This window comes from Mus pahari, chromosome 11 (assembly GCF_900095145.1).
Source record: "Mus pahari chromosome 11, PAHARI_EIJ_v1.1, whole genome shotgun sequence".
Classification (NCBI taxonomy): domain Eukaryota; kingdom Metazoa; phylum Chordata; class Mammalia; order Rodentia; family Muridae; genus Mus; species Mus pahari.
In genome coordinates, this window is record NC_034600.1 from 11,853,565 (window position 1) to 11,869,670 (window position 16,106).

Here is a 16,106-nt window from a genome sequence, read left to right on the forward strand (position 1 = left end):
AGAGAGAGAGAGAGAGAGAGAGAGAGAGAGAGAGAAAGAGAAAGAGAAAGAGAAAGAGAAAGAGAAAGAGAAAGAGAAAGAGAAAGAGAAAGAGAAAGAAGAGAGAGAGACTGTGGAATTTAAAACTACGAATTTAATCTATCATAAACAGAGATAACATTTCAATGTATGCAATTTTACCTGAAGTGTCTGCCCAGGGGAGGGGCAGCCTGTCACTTACAGTGTTCACTCTTTCTTTGTCTGGTTGAAGGAGTATGAGATCCATTATGTCACATGAGTGTAGAAGCAGATTACAAGTAATATACATTGTATTTTGAAAAACAAGTCGACCTACTGCCTTATTGTTTACAAGATATTTTGGAAATTGTCAACAACTTTTAACTGTCTGCTATTACCAGATAGACTGTGCAGGCCTCGCATTAGCTACGCGGGCAAGCCAGTAGGTGGCAGTCTATTGGTGCAATCAATCTCTTTTCCCTTCCAGCAATTACTACTCCCTCCATTCTCTGCAACTCATAATCATTAACATTGAATCGCCAATAAAAAGAACATGACAGAAGCAATTTATGAGACTTAGATTGAATTATATATTTTATATTAAATATGTTCGGCTGTTTAGTTTTTCACATAATATATCTAAACACATGTCTATTGAGTTAGTATTCATTGTATATTAAATTACTGTATTATCAAATGAGCTTATGTAATTGAATATAATGTGTTGTCATTCCTTTGGTAACGAGTTGGGATATGTTTCAGAAATATTCACTACTAAAACATATCAGAATTTTGACACCCTTTTTGCTTACCAGTTTCAAGAAAACAATGTGTAAAAAATGTGTAAGCTTCTTACAAAATGAGTTCTACTTGTTCCAGTGTTATCTTAAATTAGAACATATCCTGTGATGAAGGTCTCTTTGTGGTTATTTTCTTACATGATCTTGTGAAAATCTGTATTCATTTATGACTCTCTCTCTCTCTCTCTCTCTCTATATATATATATATATATATATATATATATATGAACATAAATATCATCATATACATATACAAATGCACAGAATCATAGGCTTATGTTTTTTAAAGATAATCCTAAGAATATTAGGACCCCCTTACTACTTACATGCTAAGAGAATGATAGAGTGATTTTTAAAGAAATAAGTAAGGGAAAGGGCCAGAATGAGACAGCCTCAAGGGAAAACAGACATGTCTAGCAGGTATATGGTATAGCAGGTATATAGTAATTTGTATCCAAGAGAAGTAAGTCCTCCAGGAAAGGCATGAGAAGAGGTGAAGGTATCAGACTCCTGCCCCCAGGGTGAAAGGTGAACAAAAGGCCATAAAAATTTTAAAAGCGTTAGGAATTTACTCAGATGCCAAAGGGAATCTGTAGAAGAATTTATTGGATTCACTGCATGAGAAATTCAAAGTTCAAATACAGGATTTCTGCCTTATTGACTGGGCTCATATGCTATGTTTCCTCCATAGGTAAATAGACATAGCACAAATAAGCTCAAGAGCAAATAGAAACAAATACATTCCCGCCTAAAACACAATGATATATTTATGGTAGACAAAGATTGTTTTTAATTTGAACTTGTTACATATCATATTATTGTCCTAGAATTTGTAGTGACACTATTAGTTAATAAAACAAAAATTGTATTTAATTGAGTATTGCATTCATTCATGAACCACTTTCCCATACTGGAGAACAATCTTTAATGTGGAAAAATGTATCTCAAGGCAAGCACTGCATTTCCTACAATTAAAAGGAGGCTTTATTCAATACTATTGTAATAAAAGAATAAAAGAAGAAAAGCTAGTATGAGTTGAGGGACAGTACTGCATAGAAGACAACTAACTAAAGGTCTTGTGTGGGGCATTGGGCTATGCACAGGTTGGTCTCCAGTTGAGCTGAGATGCTGAACCCCAGGACCCGGTGGTCATAATTTACCTACATGAGACAGAAGGAGTTCTCTCATGCTCCTGGAACTCTGGCTCCTCTCTAAGTTACAACCCCCCACAGGCCCCACAAAAGAAGCATAGCTAGCAGTCACATAGGCAATGTCCCAAGCTTCTGACCTTCAGGCTAAACTCCTCCCCAGTTACCTAGCAACAGAAAAGTTAGCAGCTCACTTAAAAAGGGGCTGTTCAGCCCCTCCTTGCTCTCTCACTTCTCTCATTCCTTTGTTCTCTTACCTCTCACTCCTCTCTCTTTGTTTTTTCCTCTCCTCTCTCCTCTCCTCTCTCACTCATATTCTTACTCTTTCTCTCTAGTCTTCTCTCTCTCTCTCTCTCTCTCTCTCTCTCTCTCTCTCTCTCTCTCCCTTCTCTCTTTCTCCCTGCCTTTCTACAATAAAGCTCTAAAACCATAGACACTGTCTGCTCATCAAGATCCGCTGTGCTCACTCTCAAATGCATGGGAACCTCTCATCCCTCTTTCCTCTCTCCCATAAACCTGGGGCTACAGGGTGTGCCCCTGGGGCCCCCAGGTTGGGCTGCCCCTTGTCCACCCCTGTCAAGTAGGTCAGAGGCTTGGATGCTCACCCAGGGCTGGGTAGAAAGCATGTGGCAGCCTTCCTGCATCTGCCTGTCCAGAGCATAGGTGGAACTCTGGTGGGACATGGGTCCTTCCTCCCCCCTCTTCCCCTGGACCCCTATTTCATTCCCACAGTTTTCAGTGAGTAGTGACTAGTTTCCCTCAAAGAAAAAGTCTTTTATTCTCAAAGTTTTCTGACAAGAGATAGTTTTTCAACTTTGAGCAATATGCCTACTAATTTAAGACTCCTCCTCTCCCATAGGCACCTTCACAGAGCCTGAGAGACAATCTAGGATGAAAAACACACCAAGAAGTAAGTTTGTTTGTTTGTTTGTTTGTTTTGTTTTGTTTTTAAAGACAGGGTTTCCCTGACTGTCCTGGAACTCACTTTGTAGACCAGACTGGCCTCGAACTCAGAAATCCTGTAGACCTGCCTCTGCCTCGCAAGTGCTTGTATTAAAGGTGTACAAAGTAGATTTTAAAAAGATTTGCCTCTTAAATGTTTAGGGAAAGCAGTTGCTCTGTAACTTAGGTGATAGTTAGGGACAGTACTCTAGGGCCCATTTCAGCAAAGAGTCTGGGTAGCATAAATATTTTCATTTTGTTTTCAGTTATGGGTTGCCATATGTATCCTTTTTTTCTCTTCACTTTGAGTATTACAGTAATTACTAGTATTTGAATATATATTTTAAAATATTAGTAAAACCACAATATCACCTCAGGATACAGGTCTGGAATTCCCAAATATGTCCATATCTTCTGTGAATATGATCCATTCATAGGGTTAATAATTCAGTTATTGTCAAATGAAATAGGTTTAATCATTTTGATTGAGGTGTTTAGTTCTTATGAGGTCAATATACTCACAAAATAATTTAATTTTGAGTACATTATGAAAACATAAACTGGAAACCAAGCCTTTTAATAAACATAATGTAAGAGTCAGATTTCTATTTTTCTAATGTAGAGTTTTTCTTTAAAGATACAGTATAATTGAAGTATAAAAAAGTTTCCTTATAAAGCAATTTTAAAACACAAATGTATATTAAAAGTGGGAAATTTGCATTACTGTCAATTGCTGAAATCAGTATAGTGAAAGTTGGCCAAATCCAAATTCCTTGGTTGCTTCTCTTCTATCTCCTGATGTCAGAAAAGAAAGGGTAGATAATTAAAACTATCTAGAATTTAATGGGTCTTATGACTCAGGATCTTAAAGACTACACAGGGCTCTCATTTGTCAAATTTTGAGGAAATAAAAAGTATTATCTGAAATATAGAAAGACAGAACAGTGCTTTAAAGCCCTTATTGCTCTTCAAGAGGATCCAGATTTCGTTCTCAGCATCCAAACAGTGGTTTATAGTGATTTCTAGCTCCAGTTCCAGTAGAAATGTGTGGGTTAAAAATGGTGTCCCAGCCAGGTGTGGTGGCGCATACCTTTACTGCCAGCACTTGGGAGGCAGAGGCAGGCAGATTTCTGAGTTTGAGGCCAGCCTGGTCTACAAAGTGAGTTCCAGGACAGCCAGGGGCAGGCGTCAGGCTGTGAGAACCCACAGGACCCTGCTCTGGGGGGTGGGGAAGTGCAGTCAGAGGACCCTGAGGACTGCTGGAATTGGCTTGGCGGTCTCTGGGTTTACACAGAGACTGAGAACAAGTTCTTAAGCTCTCAGACACACACTGCAGATGGTATTAGATATTGCAGAAGATGGGAGGAGAGTCCTTGGCTTGGTCAGTGGCTTGCTTGGTAGAGACTGTGGCTGAGAATGCAGACCTCCTGCAGGAGATTAGGCATAAGCTCTTTAGAGGGAGACCTGCTCCATTGCTCCAGCATGACAGATCCTAATGAGAAGAGGCAGTCCATGGTTTTAAGATGTTTATTGTAGAAAGGCAGAGAGAGGGAGAAGAGTAGAGAAAAGTAGAGGCTGCCCATGGCCACATGGAGAGAGGGGGAAAGGGAATGGGTAGAGAGGGGGAACAAGAGAGCAAGAGTAAGAGAGGCAGGAGCAAGAGAGTAAGAGGGGTAGGAGGGGGCAAGCAGTTGCCAGGTAACTGTGGGGCTGGAGTCCAGAGAGCTTATGTGACTGATAGCCACAGAATAATAGTGCTGGGGCCTTGTGACAGGAGCTTAGTGTCTGGGTGGCATGTGGCAAACTTTCTTCAGTCCCTTGCAGATTAATCTACTGGGTCTCTGGGATTTAAATCTAGCTGGGTCAGAAAACAGGCTACCTTTCACAGTCCCACAGAAACAATGCTTTCTTCTGCGTCCTGTGGGCACTAAGCACCTACATGATATTCGTGCATGTCAGAAAATCAAACAGATATACATAAAATAAGGCTAAATAAATCTTTTATAAACATAGCAATCTTACTTTCATTCATAAGAGATTGTAAACACTGTAAGTTTCTGCCATTTTTGCATGTAATTTGAAATCTCTAAAACCATCTCTTGAGGAGACTAAATCAGAATATAGTTTATTCTTTCAGAAAGATCTTATCTCCTAAATCTATCACAAAACAATTCACTGAATAATTTTCTCTTAACTTGGAGGTCAAATTGCATCTCACACAGCTGATAGCACTCTTCAGAATGACTCAGATTTTTTTTAAAATGAGGTCAAAGTCTATTTTTATAAACTAGCACAAAAACTAGTAAATCACTACAAAGCATCATAATATTGAGGGGGTTTTGTTTGATTGTTTATTTGATAGTTTTCTTACAAGCACTGGAATCAAAGTTACATTAATTGAAGGCAAGTGTTTTTCTCACGAAACAAAAGTGCTTTCATGACTTCAGTGAGCATCCTTGCTTCAAAGTAGTGCTTCACCTTTAACTGTGCTACTTTTAGATTGCCAGTAATATTTGATTTTACCTTAGGTATGGATACCTAGATATCTAGTCTATGACTCTTGGACAAAAAGCAGTCTCAGGTATGGATTCCATCTTGTGAAGTGACATTCATTGGTTTCCTGCACAAGCTTTATGCTGCAATACCCTAGCATATTTGCAGGCAGAACAGATGGGAGATCAGCGATTTGCTGCTGCATTATTTTATTTGCTTTCATTTCATCATGAGAAAAAAGTTCCAACAAGAAATACTAACAAGCCAGAATCAGAATAAAAAGAAAATTAGATTTATTCAAGACATTTTTGAGACTTCAAAAGTAATGAGAAAGTTTGGAGGGAAGATAATAGCAGTTTCAGCTTTGGTCAAGTCCAGAGAATAGGGATAAATCTTAATTTTATTAGTCCAAGAAGAAAAGACAGTTTTGTGTGCAAAGGTGGTGACTTACAGTCACCACCTAAGATCCCACTGGATACATAGTTGTAGAAAGCTCTGAAATATCAGTCAAGTATTCAAATTTTCACCTGCCCATGACCCTTTGTATTGATGGTAGATATAACATGAGAAAAGGAAATTTACCTAAATCATTAACCAAAATGAATGCAAAGTATTGTGAGTTTGTGATGCTAACTTGAGCCACAATTTGTTGAACAATAGTGTCATAAATAAGATGCAAGTAAATAAGAGAACAAGGGAATTGGAAAACAGCTTAAGAATTGGGCCAGTATATAGACTGGCATTGGCCTTTTCCTCAATAAATGTTGCTATTGTTAGATCTTAGCACATTTCATAAAATGTAGCTCCTCTAGGAGTCATACAAACTAGAGTGAGCACAACTGTGCAATGAATAGGACCACTGAGCAGTGATGGTGAATTCTGTAACTATGCAGTTTGCGGTAACGTGCTCTGTATTTTCTTCTATACAGGAGAGTTAGTGAGAGACTGTAATGCTTTGTTCTAAATTAAGGATTTCCTGGAAGTACTCATGCCATTCACATCTAAGCGTATCAAAAACATCCTAGGAATGTTACACTGGTTAATTAATCATGTACATAGTTCCAGTTTTATATCCCTAAGTAGTTTTTCTGAGTCAAAGCTTTTAGTTCACAGCAGAAAGGCAATCTCTTAAGTGCAGGATAGGTTTGTGGTTCTATCTATAGTTTCGAGCAGCTGCCTAGAGAGAGCAAACAGTGGAAAAGCAAATATCCAGAGATCTAAAGGAAGCTTTCCGGAGAACTTCTCTGTTTCATTTCAAACTTGGCAGCAGCAACAATACTTTGTTTTCTTTACTTTCATGGGAAAACTCTTTTGTGAGATAGAAAAGATTATTTCATAATGAGAAATTTTGAACATAAAGTCAGAAAACTTTGTCTTTTCTTATACCAATATTGATCCTGATGTAACCTTACAAAAGGCACTTTTGACTCTCAAATTCTGTTGCAAATTTAAAGTAGGGATAATTCTTTGTACCTTTCCAAAAGCTACTGTAAGTTTTCATTAAATATTTACAAACTTTTCAAATATAGAGTAGTAAGAAATGTGAGGAATATTAAACCCTGTCAACAAATTAAGTTTTTTATCAAAGTTGACATTTCCTTATATACTCCATTTTAAATTAAGTGTGACTTCTGCAACTCTAAAGGGCATATTTAATATCTCCTTCACAAAATATATTGAACGAAATACAAAACTTTTCCTCAGATTTTTGTATTCAGTTTAGAAGCACAGTCTACAAAAGAACATATATACTACACTCCCAAAGAGAATGCCAGAAGAGTGACTGAAGCTGTCATTCTGATCCCGCCTTCTGTATCAACAAGAGGAGTAAACCGTTGCTCCTCCAAACACCTTTGAAGGCAGCCAAGCAGCTGGGGCCATGGGTTGGCTTTCATCACCTCAGTCTGTGACAGGATTATTCAGGAGAAATAAAATTGACTTTATAACTTTGGAAAGATCTATCTATAAAGAAAGGAACTAAAATGAAAAACTATAAATTATACTTCTCTAAGGAAGACAGATCATGCACCCTCTTCTCTACCCTGAGTCTCCCCTGGGCTGCAAGGATGCAGTGTGTATTTATTAAAATACTAAAGCTAAGGGACACTTGTCAGGGAGAGATTTATTATTCTTTATATTCACCTTTTCCTCCCATTTCAGGAGAAATCTAAGAAGTTGTGTAAATACAATATATGTGTGTATGTACATCTAAATAAAATATATATATATATATATATATATATATATATATATATACACATGGAGATACATATATATTTATATATGCATGTACATATGGAGTTAAAGATATCATGAGAGAAACATAGGTTGAACCTAATTAACTTTAAATTATCATGAAATTACTAATTTATTAATATGATTATCATTCACAATTTACATTGCAAAGGTAAAAGTAATTAAATTTGGCCAAAGCTGATATACTATAGTTTGCAAGGAAGTGATGCCTACTGAAAAAGTTATATAGAAGTTATTTAGGAAAAAAAAAATATATATATACACATATATGCATGTAACAATTGATAACAAAACAAAGGCTATGTATTTGAAAGAAATGCAGAAGGTTCATAGGAAAGCACTTAGATGGAAGAATGGGAAGAGGAAACAATGTGTTTATATTTTAATCTCAAAAACAAAAAATAATTAAATGTTGACATACTAATCTTTATATATTTTGAATGTGGTAATAATAATCCATTAAACATTAACAGGAGAATTTAAAACTTATTTTGAGAGAGCAGGTCAGAAGCTTTTTGGTTTAAGTGTCAAAAGTTGAATTTGCAACTATTTCCTTCAACATAGAGAATACAGACAGATCGCCCTCTTCCATCTTGACTCTCCTGTTCTAAAAATTGATTTACTTAATTAGAAATGTTTAAGTTAATAGGGGCAAATAATTTAATACTGCCCTCTGGAGGCACTATAATGGCATTAATTTTGAACCTTCTGGTCAAGTTTATTAAAATTTATTTTTCTAACCTAAATTCACAGCTGTTTGAAGCCACAAGTAGGTAATGAACTATCTTTTAAAGTTGCAACAGTTTTAAATTTTATGTGGAAGTATTATATATGGTAAGAAATTTAATAAAGCACAGTAGATTAATATTTTCTATAAAAGAAATCTTGTAATAAGTACTACTTTCCTATGCAGCAATGTGTACACCAGAGGCTCTTGGGTGGTGGTTTTTCTGTGAAACTATAAACATGGAAGGCAGTCATCAGTTTAAACAAACTTTCTAACCTCTCACCCAATACCAACTGAGGGTAAACCAAGGGTTTAGACAATGATAAACCATTTAGGGCACCTAAAGAAAAAGTAAGTTGAAAACAAAAATACTCTCTTAGTCATCAGCAAGAAACAAATTCCTTAAAATATGAGTCAGTGAAAAAGAATAAAAATCCCAGTTTTTAATACTTGAATAGTTGTAAGACTTTTATGGGCAGATAAATAGATTCAACACCAAATATAAAACATTCAGAAAGAACTGAACATGCAAATATTTGAGGGGTTGTGAAAAGTTCCTAGGATATGATATTAAGAACTTAGATGAGGTCTAGTCATTCACAATCTTCATGTGGCCATCAGAACACATCTGCTCAACCATGAGGCCATCGGAACACATCTGCTCAACCATGAGGTCATTGGAACACATCTGCTCAACCATGTGGTGATTCCGGCACTGGCTCTAGACTTCTTTTCTATAAAGAAAACTTAATACCTTATGTTTGATCTTGAAAAGGTCATTTGAAAATTAATTTTTGTTCCTATCAAGGATATATAATGCCTGTTGTTTTTCTTTTTGGTAATTACTTTTGAAAAGATAGTTTTCATGTATTTATATTTGATTTTTATTGATTATAGAAAGTTATGTTACTAAAATTATTTCCTTACCTATCAACTGCGAAGAAAGAAAATTGTTAACTAAAATAAATTACTTCCTAATTATCTCTAAGACATATTATTTCAAGTTTTTTTCTAACTTGTTTGTTATCAGTGATATTATTGGGTATGTATAACATTATTGTACCAATAACATGAGCAACTTGAATTATGATTATGAAACAAATGTTCACAATTAAATGTTGACAAATTCAAAAGTTGTAAGTTAAACCCGAATTTATCTACATTTGAAAATTCATTTCTGTCCATATAGAAATTAAATAAATTCAAACTATAAATATGTAAATTAAAATATGAAATACTCACAAATTATAGTTATTTACAAAAAATGAATAAAATAACTTGTCTAATCAAAGTTAATAAACTTTTTGAATAACAGTGAGAATTTTGTAGGGAAATGGAGATTTGAATGAAGAAATGTAAATTTTGGCTTAAATGACTAATTTTGTAGGACAGCATCAGGCAACACAAGCTGTTCAATCAAAGTGTCTCTCCTTCTTTGTTAAATTGCTTTAGTCAACTAGTCTGAAATGTTATAATGATAAAGTAGATATGAACAAAATGACTCATGAAAGTTGAACTTAACTGATACATTATTTACCTTGTTATTTATAGAAACAAAATGAAATGAATTGCAACATATGTAACAGCAATCATAGCATCACAAAATGTTTTCAAGTTTATTCAATTACATTTACACTTAGTAGATCAATAGTTAAGATATAATAAAATGAAACCTACTTGCTAATTCTTTAAAGATCTTAAGATCTTTTTTTTAATCATTCCATTCATTTGCATTTCAAATGATATCCCACTTCCTGGTTACCCCTCCACAAGCCCCTCATTCTACAACCTCCCTCTCCTACCTGCCATTTGTCTCTATGAAGGTGCTCCCCAACCCACGCACCCTCTCCCATCCCACCCTTCCAGCACTCCCTATGCTGGGGCATTAAACTTCCACAGGACCAAGAGCCTCCTCTCCCACTGATGTCAGACAAGGTTGTCCTCTGCTACATATGTATCTGGAGCCATGGATCCTTCTCTCTGTACACTCCTTGGTCTAGTCCCTGGGAGAGCTGGGTTGTCTGGCTAGCTGATGTTGTTCTACCTATGGGGTTGTAATCCTCCTCAGCTCCTATAGCTCTTCAACTAGATCCCCCACAATGTTCCCTGAGCTCAGTCTGATGGTTAGATCCCAGCATCCACATCTGCATTGGTCAGTTGCTGGTTGAGGAAGATAGGAAGACAAAGAGAATTAGAAAAAGGGAGAAGACTTGGGAGGAGTTGTGGGTGAATAAAATCATAATATATTATGTAAAATTCTCAAAGAACTAATAAAAACCAAAAACACAAATGTGCAAGCAAGAAAGCAAACACACACACACCAAGAGAGAGAGAAAGGGAGAGAGAGAGAGAGACAGAGAGAGAGACAGAGACAGAGACAGAGAGACAGAGACAGACAGAGAGACAGAGAGACAGAGAGACAGAGTGACAAAGAGACTGAGACAGAGACAGAGAGAGGCTAGATAGGAGTATGCAGATTGGTTAATGAGTGACCACAGTCAAATGTCCCTAGACCTGGGCTGAACGTAGAGCAGGCTACTCTTCCATTTGTTCATAGCAGCAGCTCTTGGACAGTCTGGCTTCTAACAGAGGCTATATCTTGTGTGTGTATACATGTACATAATTATTGCTAATTACATAATTATTGCACAATTACATGCAAGCAACTACAATCTGGGCTTATTTTTAATATTCCCCAGTATTTTGTATTATTCCACTCATTCATGATATACAAATATAGTGAAGAGGTCAAATTCTAGTTTTGATTTTTAGTTTTCAAAATTATTAGTGATGTAGAATATTATGTATATCTCTTCGCTGTTTGTCTGCATTTGCCCACTTTAAACCTTAAATCATGTGTTTCTTTCTATTGAGTTGGTCACCTCAGACATATTTTGTATGAACTCTGTAGAAGAGTGAACTTTGGAAATATTTTCTCCCATTTGTAAAGTTGCCATTTCACTCAATCATTTTCTTAATTTCCATTTTTACTTAAAGTAATTTTTTACTTACACTAATTTATTTTAGTTGGGATTTAAAGAAAATAATATTTCAAATGCTCACATTGAAATCTAATTTCTGATTCATGATTAATTACTACAAGGAATATTTTACAGTTAATAACTTTTTCTGATCCTTGCCATACTTGGATCTTATCATAGTGCTTGATGATAGTGAGAAATATATCTATGACGCTGAATTAATTTTAAAATAGTCTCTTTAATGCATATTGCTTTCAGAACAAAGTTCATGTCCACTATTACATACAGTAGACCGAAAGCCAGATTAGTTAAAATTTCAATTTATTTCATTGAAAAGTTCCAAAAACCAGTGTTAACACAAGCTTGTGAAATTTTGACCTAATTATGGCTAGCAATAATTTGAAATATGTGTGGCCACATATATTAGAATATTCTGGAGAATAACCATCAAATGAAATGCTCCAAATGACACCAGTCTTTCCTTCAACTTTATTTTAACTTTTTAATCTTTCTACTCATCTCTCCATACCTCCATATCTGGCCTCTACATTTAGACCCTGCCCTTGCCACACCAAAGAAAAGAGACAATTAAAAAGAAATATGTGATGTATCATGGCATGTCACACAGCACAGCCATTTGCCTAACAGCTTTATTTGTAAATTTTCATTGCAATGAGTCATTGCTCTGGTTCAAGGCCTCAGGCTCGTGCTGTAGTATCAGTACTGGATCCTCAACAGAACTCCCCTTGTGTCATGGAGATCTGAAAGCTTTAGTTCTGCAGGACAAACCGTTTCATGTACTTCAGAAGTCCATAGATGAGGCAGATGTTGGGGTGTTCCAACTCAAAGCTCCTGAATATGGACCTGAATGAAGCTAAGGTAGTCAGCCTGCCCTTTCTCCTGCTCTAGTCCCACTTAGGCCAGCTCTCCTGTTTGGCCCAGATGAGGTGCATGGCCAGCTCATGCCTTCTGGGACAGATTTCCCACACCATCTCAGCAAGGAGTGGGGCCAGCCCTCCCATATCCTTGACACCAGGGCCAGCTCTCCCTTTTGCCACAAGCAGTGATGGATAGGGCCAGCTTTCCTGTACTCATTCCATCAGGGTCAACTCTACTATGCTGCTGAGGTGAGGTGCAAGGATGCTCTCCTCAGTGTTGCAGCCAGCAATGTGCAAGGTAAAGGGTGACTAGCTTTCTGCTTCCATATCCTAGGAACCAGTTTTCCCTCACATGAGGGTCCAGCCAGCTCTCCAGAGTGGCATAGCATGTCAGTGGTGGGGCCAGCTCTGCACAGTCCTCAGACATGAACATGGTTCCAGGTATAGGCCAGACCAAAGACCTCCACATAGCCTTTGGTGGTAACATGGGCCACTGACATTGACACAGACCCCTACTGCTAAGGGCTTTGGAGACAGCTATGGTCCTCAGCAACAGCACTGACAGGGACATTTCCATGGCCTCAGGTGGCCACATTAGGCGTTCCTCACTGACCTTATATCTTCAGTTACAACTCTCTTCACTGTACATGAGCCATCTGCATCTCTTACTCTTCCATCTCTCCACCATATAATTGTGTATTGTAGTGGTACCCACCCACCTGCTCCACATAACAGCAGGTGCTGGAAAGCTTCTGCAAGGCAAAAGATATAGTCAATAAGACAAATCTGCAACCTACAGATTGGGAAAAAATCTTCACTAACACCACATCCGATAGAGGGCTCTTATCCAAAATATATAAAGAACTCAAGAAGTTAATCACCCAAACACCAAACAACCCAATCAAAAATGGGGACTAAACTGAGAATTCTCAGCTGAGGAATCTCGAATGGCTGAGAAGCACCTAAAGAAATGTTCAAAGTCCTTAGTGATCAGAGAAATGCAAATCAAAATGAACCTGAAATTCCTTACACCAGTCAGAATGGTGAAGATCAAAAACTTAGGTGACAACACATGTTGGAGAGGATGTGGAGAAAGAGGAACACTCCTCCATTGCTTGTGGGATTGGAAACTGGTACAACCATTCTGGAAATCAATCTGGTGGCTCCTCAGAAAATTGGAAATAGATCTACCTGAAGACTCAGTTATACCACTCTTGGGATTATACCCAAAAGGTGCCCCACCATACCACAGGGGCAGGTGTTCCACTATGTTCATAGCTGCCTTATTTGTGATAGCCAGAAGCTGGAAACAACCTAGATGTCTCATGACAGAAGATTAGATACAGAAAATGTGGTTCATTTACACAATGGAATACTACTCAGCTATTAAGAATGAGGACATCCTGAATTTTGCAGGCAAATCGATGAAACTAGAAAAAAATAATCTTGAGTGAGGTAACTCAGACCTAAAAAGACATGCATGGTATGTACTCACTAATAATATAAGCAGGCAACCTCAGGAAATAGGAGTTTGGGGGGGACTCCCTAGAATGCACCCCAGACTTGAGAGGTGAGCAACTCCTCCTTTAACTTTTTAAGTAACATAGATATTTTTTATTTCAGACCACTCAATATATATAACATTTTCTTTCCAGCATATCATAGCACCTTTTATAGAGATGTTTTTTACTTTTATTATATGACAAGCATATTGCCATCAGCATGATATTTTATAAATAAAGAACCATTAAAAGGTTAAAACAAATTGTTGCCTTTTTAAAAAATACTTAAGAGGATAGATACCAAGTCATAAGTGACATATAGATGAAAACTTTTGAATTTTTTGCATATAAAAAATGTTATTCATATAGTTTCAGGTTGATCTTGACTACTTTGCATGAAGCCTAACTTTTCAGCTCAAGCACTGATTGGACAAGAAGTAATAATGTACAGTACATATCAAATTTTAAAGGAAAGAATTTTTCAGATCCTTTCACCAAATTGAGATAAACATTTGAGAAGGTACATATGCTTAATCTGATATAATCATTACACAATGCAAATATGTATCAAAATACCACATGGTAGTCCATTTATATGCACATTTAATATATCCCTTAAAAAATTCTCCATTTAATCAGTACAGTAAAACAGCTTAAAAATATAGAAATCTTTTCATCTAAAAGACCTTTATAGTACATATTCGTGACCAAAGGTACATACTCAAATGTTGCAGTATAGTAATATCTTTAAATACCTTGTGTATTTCAATGTATAAAGATATATATGCATATATCTTTAAATATAAAAAGATGCATATGTAAATATTATCAACAACATAATTTTAAAATACTGACAAAAATACTTAGAATAGATGAAATGGAGGGATATCCTACTGTTAAGCATATATATGGAAAGGTAATCAACATCATCAGCTGATAGACAAATACAAAGTATTTGAGCAAGTTTTTGTAAGACATGGAACAAATGAAACTTTCACAAAGAAAAATAATCTCACACAAACATTTGGTTGTAGTTGTATAGACTAATCTTGGCTCAGAAGCACACAAAGGCAGAGCACAGCTGTATTCATGTGCTGCATGATTGGGCAATAGTAGAGTTCACATAGATAATTCACAGAAATATAATGGTGCTAAAAATGAAAAAGGCTTACCCCTTCATACAACAATAAAATGCAATGCATTATACATAACTATAGGATAATGTTACTATAAATTAATTGACTGTGTTTCTGGTTAAGATTTGAAGCCTTCATCACAAGATCGAACTTGTCTTAGTTACTCTTTTATTTTTGTAAAGAGATATCATTACCAAAGAAAATTAGAAAATAAATAATTTATTAGAGACTTGCTTATAGTTTTAGTAGGTGATTGCATGATCATATTGGCAGGGAACATGGATGTAGGAAGGAAGGCATGGTGCTAGAGTGGTGGATGGAAGACTACAGCTGAAATACAAGCAAGAGACACAGATAGAGTGGACTTGGTATGGCCTTTAGAAACTCCAAAGTAAAACCCTGGTGGTTCATCTCCTCCAGCAAGGCTACATCTTCTAATCCTTCTTAAATGGCCCACAAACTAAGGATGAAGTATTCAAATATATGAACCTATGACATTCATTTTCTCCCAAATCATCACATTCTAGCCGCTGGCCTTGAAAGGCTTGTGGCTTTACATAATGCAAATTCCATTCATTACAACTTTAAAAGTCTCAACACTTTTTAAAAGTCTAAAATCTCTTCTGAGATTCTCTTGTAATCACCTGTAAAATTAAAATCAAAATACAAATCACATTCTTCCAACATACAACGGCACTGAACATGCATTACTATTCCTATGATTTGGGCATCTCCAATATCTTGGAATTGCTAGCGTAATCCAGGTTTCACTTGGTTTGCTGCAGAGAGTAGACTTTCTACCCTGCCAGATAGGGACACCCCTGTTATGATCCTGGCCTCACTGACTATCCTCACCCTCAGAGAAAAATCTCACAATGCCATACACCCATGCAAGCTTCTTGGGTACAGATAGTTTTTTCAGGAATGTAAGTTCTGAAAGTTTCTCCATGCTCCAGTAACAGGTCCTGTAACTGTGCTATATATGCTGCACTAAGTGAGCTCTACCTAATTTAAAAGAGTAAGATAATAAAATTGGGTAGAAAGTGTGTAGAGTGATAGTGGAGGAATTTGAGGTAAGGTGTGGGGAATTGCAGGCTGGTCTCCCGTTGAGCTGAGGTCTGAACCCCGATGGTCATAATTCACCCTCATGACATGGTAGGTGTTCCCTCATGCTCCTGGAACTCTGGCCCCTGCCTAAGGTACCACCTCCCACAGCCCCCACAAGAGAAGCATGGTCAGTAGTCAC